General features: G+C 41.5%; 1 protein-coding gene across 1 annotated transcript in view; it reads left to right on the forward strand.

The window, feature by feature from the left end:
• The first annotated feature begins 426 nt into the window (after positions 1-426).
• Positions 427-6,707, forward strand: part of NPS (neuropeptide S) — a 43,695-nt gene continuing 37,414 nt past the window's right edge. Inside the window, exon 1 of the mRNA XM_025211831.1 lies at positions 427-463. The gene's annotated coding sequence lies outside the window, so the exon portion shown is untranslated. The remainder of the gene's footprint in view (positions 464-6,707) is intronic.

Genomic DNA, 6,707 nt, shown 5'->3' on the forward strand with positions numbered 1-6,707 from the left:
CCTTGGAGTGTTCTTGTTGCCTGTCTGGCAGAATTTCTTCTGTTATCTCCTTTGTGCCCTCGAGCTTCAAAGGAATTCTTCAATCGTTTGTTAGTTAGTTACTGACTGGTAACTTACATTTGGCATCTTTTTGCTTACATAAGCAGTTAAATCTTCTTCTCCCATCTCTATGCCATTCTCTCACTATTCACCCTTTTACACACACTCATACGTAAAGGCTATGCAGACTTTATTCACTATGCCAAGCAGAAGGATACAAAATGGAGTTTTCAAGTTGCTTACAGGACAAGACTAACATGGTTATATTTCACTATTATTACACTCTGTGTTAACATAAGCTACATTAGTTCAGTTCATGCTACACCCCTTTACTTGGTTCTTTTACTCATGACTGTCTGTCTTACAGGTTGTTCTGGCCTGCCTCCAGCCGTCATAACTACTGAGAACCAGTCCCCACCTTCAAGTAAGTTGCCGGGCTCCTCTGAGCCAGCTTCGGTGTGAGCCGCTTGCTGCCGCTGTTCCCTCCATTTGCCCCTGCCAGGGCAATCCTTCCAGTACGCAGGTGCCGCGGTGCTGCTGCAGCAACTTCTGGTTCCCCCGCCTGCCTGCTCCAGGTGAATTTACAACTCTGCCACCATGTTCCGCCCCTCCCATTGGGATCGGCGAGCACTTGCGAGATGGGTTCGACCTTGGTCCGGCATCCCCTGGCGTGCCCACAGTACCTCCATGTCACGATCTGTGTTTCTCAGCCCAACCTTGCGTGCTGCTGATTGAGCTCTGCTGCCGCACAGTGGCTCAAGCCAGAGGGTTTGAGAGCATGGCTCTCTGGCACATAGCCAGCATGGGCTGTGTGTTTATTTCCTCTTCCTGCTGCCCCTAAGTTCTCTAGGATTTGCAGTCCAGACTTACAGCAGCAGGACTCTGCAGGGTTGCTCATCACTTCCTCTTCCTGCTTCCACATGCCTCTGGGATTTGTAGCCAGCACTAAGCAAAAAGGGAAGCTCTGTACTTGGGGGAAGGGAAGCTTAACTCCCCTCCCTGGCCACAGACACCAGCAGGGGTGTGCTTGGGGAAGCCACTGAGGCCAATAAGCTAGCTCTTACTGCTCCAGCTAGGGAGCAGAGAGTCAGGCCCAGCCCTGCTCTCTGGAGCAAACAGCCCAGCCCAGCCTAGGGCTGCAAAATGCTGGGATGCTGAGGGACTCTGATTTAACTTGAACCAGGAAGGGGTCTGGGACAGAAGTTTCATAAACCAGTTTGACCTAAATCAGTTAAGTTCGATAACTACATTAAATCAGGCTTATCTTAAACCAGTTTCAGCCATTTTGAAACTGGTTTATGTGCACTGAACTTCTGTTCTGTTACAGGTTGAAAGCAGTTTCTGATCACTTAAACTAGTTAATGTGCAACTTCTGTCCCTAGCCCAAGAGGCTTATGTGGCTTCACAAAAAGTCTTTTAGTTTTCTGGAAATGAAAAGACCTTCTGTTGGTACCTGTCTGATGCCTCTTTTCACATGTTCTTACTTTATTTTAGTATTGTGACAACATCTTGTAAGGAATGCCATATTATAAAAGGTTTCATGCGAGTCCATCATTTTTTATACTAGTCTGCCATCATTTCTGAGCAACAGTGCTCCGGTGTTCTTTGGGGTTTTCCATATAAAGGCTTCCATGTAAAAGCCTAGGCATTACTTTCAATATTTATTTTAGTATGGCTTTCTTGATTTTGTACTTCATTTAATTGGTTTTATACTCTGCCTTTACTGTGCTTTACATTTATTAATGTCACATGGACCAGTTGTTCCACTTATTAACAAGCTGAGAAACCTGTTGAATATCACTTGATTCATACCCTATATTTGCTGTTTCTCTGATCTGCATCCATAACAAAATTTCTCTTAGATCGCTACATAGATAAATAACATCTGCTTTATGTAATGAAGCAGCTCTTATCAATTTTCATGTTCTAAGCTGTGTACCCAAAGCTCATCTCTTAAGCAAGATCCTGTCATGAGGAACAGTTTATCAACATCTTTTTGAAAATCAAAATAAATGATTATGTATGCACTGCCATTATCAATGTCTTAAAAACTAAAAATTCAAGGACATTAGTTAGGTTCTCCATGCTGATCATGCCCTGCTGGATTATTAGTATATATGAACTATTCTCATTTTGCTTTCAGTGTAGTTTGTGTTGTTTTTAATGTCAAAGTCCTGTAAGCTAATGGCCCTGTATGGTCCTGGAATAATTTACCATACAGTTTTGATCACAGTAAACATGCATGTATAATCTCTCATTTCTATACTGAATTAATAACACCTGCATACTTCCCTATAATAAGTCTATACCACTGAAATCAAAGGGAATTTTGACATTGACCTCAAAGGGAGAAGTATCTGATGCCAAGCACACTTCTCCCTCCCTACCTGGCAGTATACATGACAAGTGCTTATGAACTCCTCAGTATAACAATATTATAACAGATGCCTAAACACCACCTATGGATCCGTGTTTTTTTTCATAAACATGTGCTTGTAAATTTCTTGATTAGAAATTAGGAAAGCAGTATTTTTATGCCTGGAACTTATTTACCACAGTGACTGGCATTGTCCTCTCAAATTCTGCTCACTCTTTGGCGCCTGGAAATTAATTTGATTTGATTCAAGAGGCTTGTTAGTTTTAAATTGCCTACCTGCCTCACTGATCTTTGAGTCATCCAAGGAGTTGATTATATTCATTATACTCAGGTGAAAAACACTATAGACATGTCTATATATATATATAAACGCTCAGATTGGATTACATGCGTTTACTCTCTCTAAACGCATTTGAAAATTTCTATTTGCCTGGGGTGCAGTAATAGTGCAATGTAGCATGAGGACCAGAGAAAATCCTGAAGGACACTTTTGAGACTGAGCCTGTTGTTGAGGGGTCACACATAAACCCTCCATGCTTTAAAATTGACATGCAGCTCTTACCAGTGTGCTTCATGGATTATGTCTTGGTGACATTCTGAGATAAGGTAGTAAGATTTCGGCTATTAACATATTTTGAAGAAGAAAGTAGGGTAGAAACTCAAAAATGGTAGACATGGTGCTGAGAATACTAATGAAGAGCTCTTCATCAGTGCAAAGTCACTGTGGCAGTAATGGATGAGCTATCCCAAATAGTAAAGGAAGCCAACAGTGTTAAAATGAGAGCAAAGGAGTAGACGTGGAGGGGGAGGAGGGGGGGGCAGGAAGGCATAGAATAATGACTCATATCCAGTAGTTATAGAAAATAAACACTCATTTTGGGATTTTTTTACCTGGGCCCTGGACCAAGATAACATTTGAAGCTCCTCAAAGGCCAAGCAGACAGACATATATGACCTATAGCCAAGGCACTACAAAAATAGCTCTGGAGTGCGAATATTTAAAAGCACTTCATTTTAAAGCACTTCCCATTACAACTGTGTATTCTGCAAAGCCTAACAGGGGGTTAGTCAGTTTGCCCAGCATCCCACAGTGCTCTGCCCTACCCGTTGGCAGGGGGACATAGGCAGGGGCAGGGGAGAGGAAGGTAAACACCCACTGAGTGCTCTCCTGCTTACTTGGCCATACCCAGGGCCGGAGAGCAGGAATCCTTGGATGCCACACCACCTTCATTCTCCCAGTTCCCTTACAGGGGCTGAGGACCTCTACTCTCCAAGTTCTAGCAGGGGAACACTTGGCTGTCCTCAGCAATCTTACATGCCTCTACACCTCTGGACCCAAGAGACCAGAGGCTTAGAGCACAGAACATTCACTGACTCTGCCTTGCTCCCTTTCCCCTGTTGTGTCCAGCAAACAGATGTCAAGGGGGCAGAGGTGAAAGACTGAGATCATGCTATTGCATGCTGTTGCAGTGATCTGAGGTGTTCTGGTTGAGGAGGGATGCTCTGAATTTGAAGTACTCCAAATTACAGTAGAATTTGTAGCATTTTGACTAAATGTCTGTGCAAGGCCTGATGCTTCACTCTTTTATGTCATCTGCAGAAACATCTCTATTTTCCTTTTCAGGGCAATGTATGTGTCTCCCTTCCCTTCCTCATATGTGATGTCCAGTGGCATTTCAGCCGTTGTTACTTGGAAACCCTTACCCAGAAAGAAGAGTTTGACAATGTAGTCTAAAGCCCGTTCATTCTGGGTTCATTTTGACTTCTAGTGATAAGGAGTTCCGTAGCTGTGGCCATTATTCATTACTCACATGTTTTCTGTTACATAGTCTGTAATATTAAGAGGAAGATTTCAAATTATACTTCTGATCAATTCATGGGACATCCCTTTATAGAGGTACCTCATGGACTAATAGAAATAGAGAGGGACCTTCCTCCTGAAACCAGCCTCTCTGACCAGTCGAGATCTCATCAGCTACAGCCAAGAGGAGAGGTACAAGAATCCAGCTGTGCTCTTATAAGCCCTCACAGAGCTTGGATGTCAGGGATATCAGCATAACCGCTTTCCAGTTGTTTGAATTCTTACCAACTGTTTGGGTTTTTGCCCCAAATTCTTCCAGTTATTTCTCTCTCAATTATTCAGTTCTATTTCTCCCACTCTCATCCCATCTCATCTTTCTTTCTCTCTCTGTTTGTTTTTCTCCAGTCACTATTAAAAGACATTTTAACTGAAGATAAGTGGAGCTAACAGATAGAGTGCTATTGATTTTTCTGATCACTTTGTTTGTATGTTGGACCGCTGCCCTATTTTTTTAATAAGTTGTATAAGGCTTGGTTCAGTCTTGTTTTATTTGCCCAACATCTAACACAGTGGGGCTGTTTTTCTGTTCTAGGTCTATAGCCATTATATTAATACAAATGTTACATAGTGGTTGTTGACTGATTTTCCTTAGATACTTCATCTGTAATGAACTGAATAGAGCCATCCTGGAATTAAGTATAAGTTTACAAGGAGACATCTCAGAATTTTTCTTTTCTTTAATTTCTTTAACACTGGATATGCAGGAAAGCAGAATGTAGTGTATAGAGTTTAATCAATCTTATTTTTCCTTCATTGTTGGGATAGCCCCATGTATAATGGGGCCCTGCCCTGATTGGGATCACTAGACATGTTGCAATATCAAAATTTAATTATTATTATTATTACTACTAATAATAATAATACAGTCATGATAAACCTTCGTCACAAAACACAGAAAACATATCTATGTCCTATGGTGTTGTCCTTTAAGTATCTCCAGTTAGTGGGCTAATGCCTTACTTGTATTCTTATTGCCCTCCAGAGTTGTGCTTTTTAAGTTTTGGCACTAGCTTATGATTTCTTTGTTGCATCATTTTCAACACAATGCAGATCCATGGCTCCTCTCTTTCAGTTGTAATTTGCTAACACTGTTTTAGGCATTAAGATCTAGGCATCACATGTTCCTGATAGAACCTCTGACATCCAATCATTTCTTCCTTGATGATATTATATGTATGAGAACTTCCTCTATTAATATTAGAAAGATTGAAATAGCACACTGTTCACTGTTCTATCGTCTTTGCAGTGCTTTCATTTCTTACGTGAAATGACAGAGATGATCTCTACACACAGCAATAAAGTTCTTTGTCACTTTAGAGCTAATGTCTGTTACTGCGGCAGTGAAAACAGCAATATTTTTCACTCCATGGAAAACTCCATGGCATGGTAGTCCTTCATAAGTCTCTTGAAAGTCACAATTAGATTCAGAACTCTATGACATTCAACATTTTGCTTCCAGTTCGTACCATATTTTCTCACATGCAGCATGTTCTGGAATAAGATGCATGCCTTGTTTTAGAAAGGCAGAATGAAGAAAAAAGATATTTTCCTGTAGTAACTAACTGAGTAGCAGCAGCTGTGAGCTTGCTCATTGTTCTGTTCCTTGTGGATCAAGTGCAGACTTGACTTTCACTTTTGTCCAGTAAGTGGCAGGAACTGCTCTTACTATAGTCTTGTATATAATGCACACTCCAATTTCCAGCAGCTGGTTTTTGGAGAAAAGGTTCATGGTGTAGATGAGAAAATACTGTGTTCATGAAATGATTATCTGGCCCTGGAATGTGTTCAGTCTTTTAGGCAGCGGAAGGATAAAGTGCACAATATGCTGTCCAGAATGCTTCACTACAAACAAATGACAAACTGTTCAGAAGAGAAGAATTGAAATTACACATAGATTCAATTCTCCAGTAGTGATAAATTTTACCTGGCTTCCAGAAGATCTGGGAAGGTGCATATTCCAGTATCCTTATGGAAAACGCCACGCTGGCAACTTTCTTTCCTCTGCCTTAAGAATGCTCCAGACCTAAAACGTCTGCTGATCACAACTGCAGCAGTGTGGAACAGAGAAAAAAGTGGCCTTTCACAGCCTAGATACCAGCCAATGGCAGACTTTGAAGGTGAAGTCAATGCATAGAATTCCATGCGGACTCTTGCAGTGGTTCAGAACCCATAATGCCAGCTGCAGTACTGAGATGATTAAAGTCCAGCTGTATGGTATGTGTTAGTATTTGCCCAACTATTATTTTACATGTTACTTGGCACGATAGTCTGCCTTTCTAAAAATGCACTTCCACGCTCTTATCCTACCAGGGAGCTGTTTCCAAAGAGTTGCCTGGATTAACTCTGAGATCCTGAGCCGTGGTGACAGCCTCAACCTTGGCTGCATAGACAGGCAGGAAGAAAATCAATTGCAGCTGCACATTTTCAGAA

The sequence above is a fragment of the Alligator sinensis genome, unplaced genomic scaffold, assembly GCF_000455745.1.
Source record: "Alligator sinensis unplaced genomic scaffold, ASM45574v1 scaffold276_1, whole genome shotgun sequence".
Lineage (NCBI taxonomy): Eukaryota > Metazoa > Chordata > Crocodylia > Alligatoridae > Alligator > Alligator sinensis.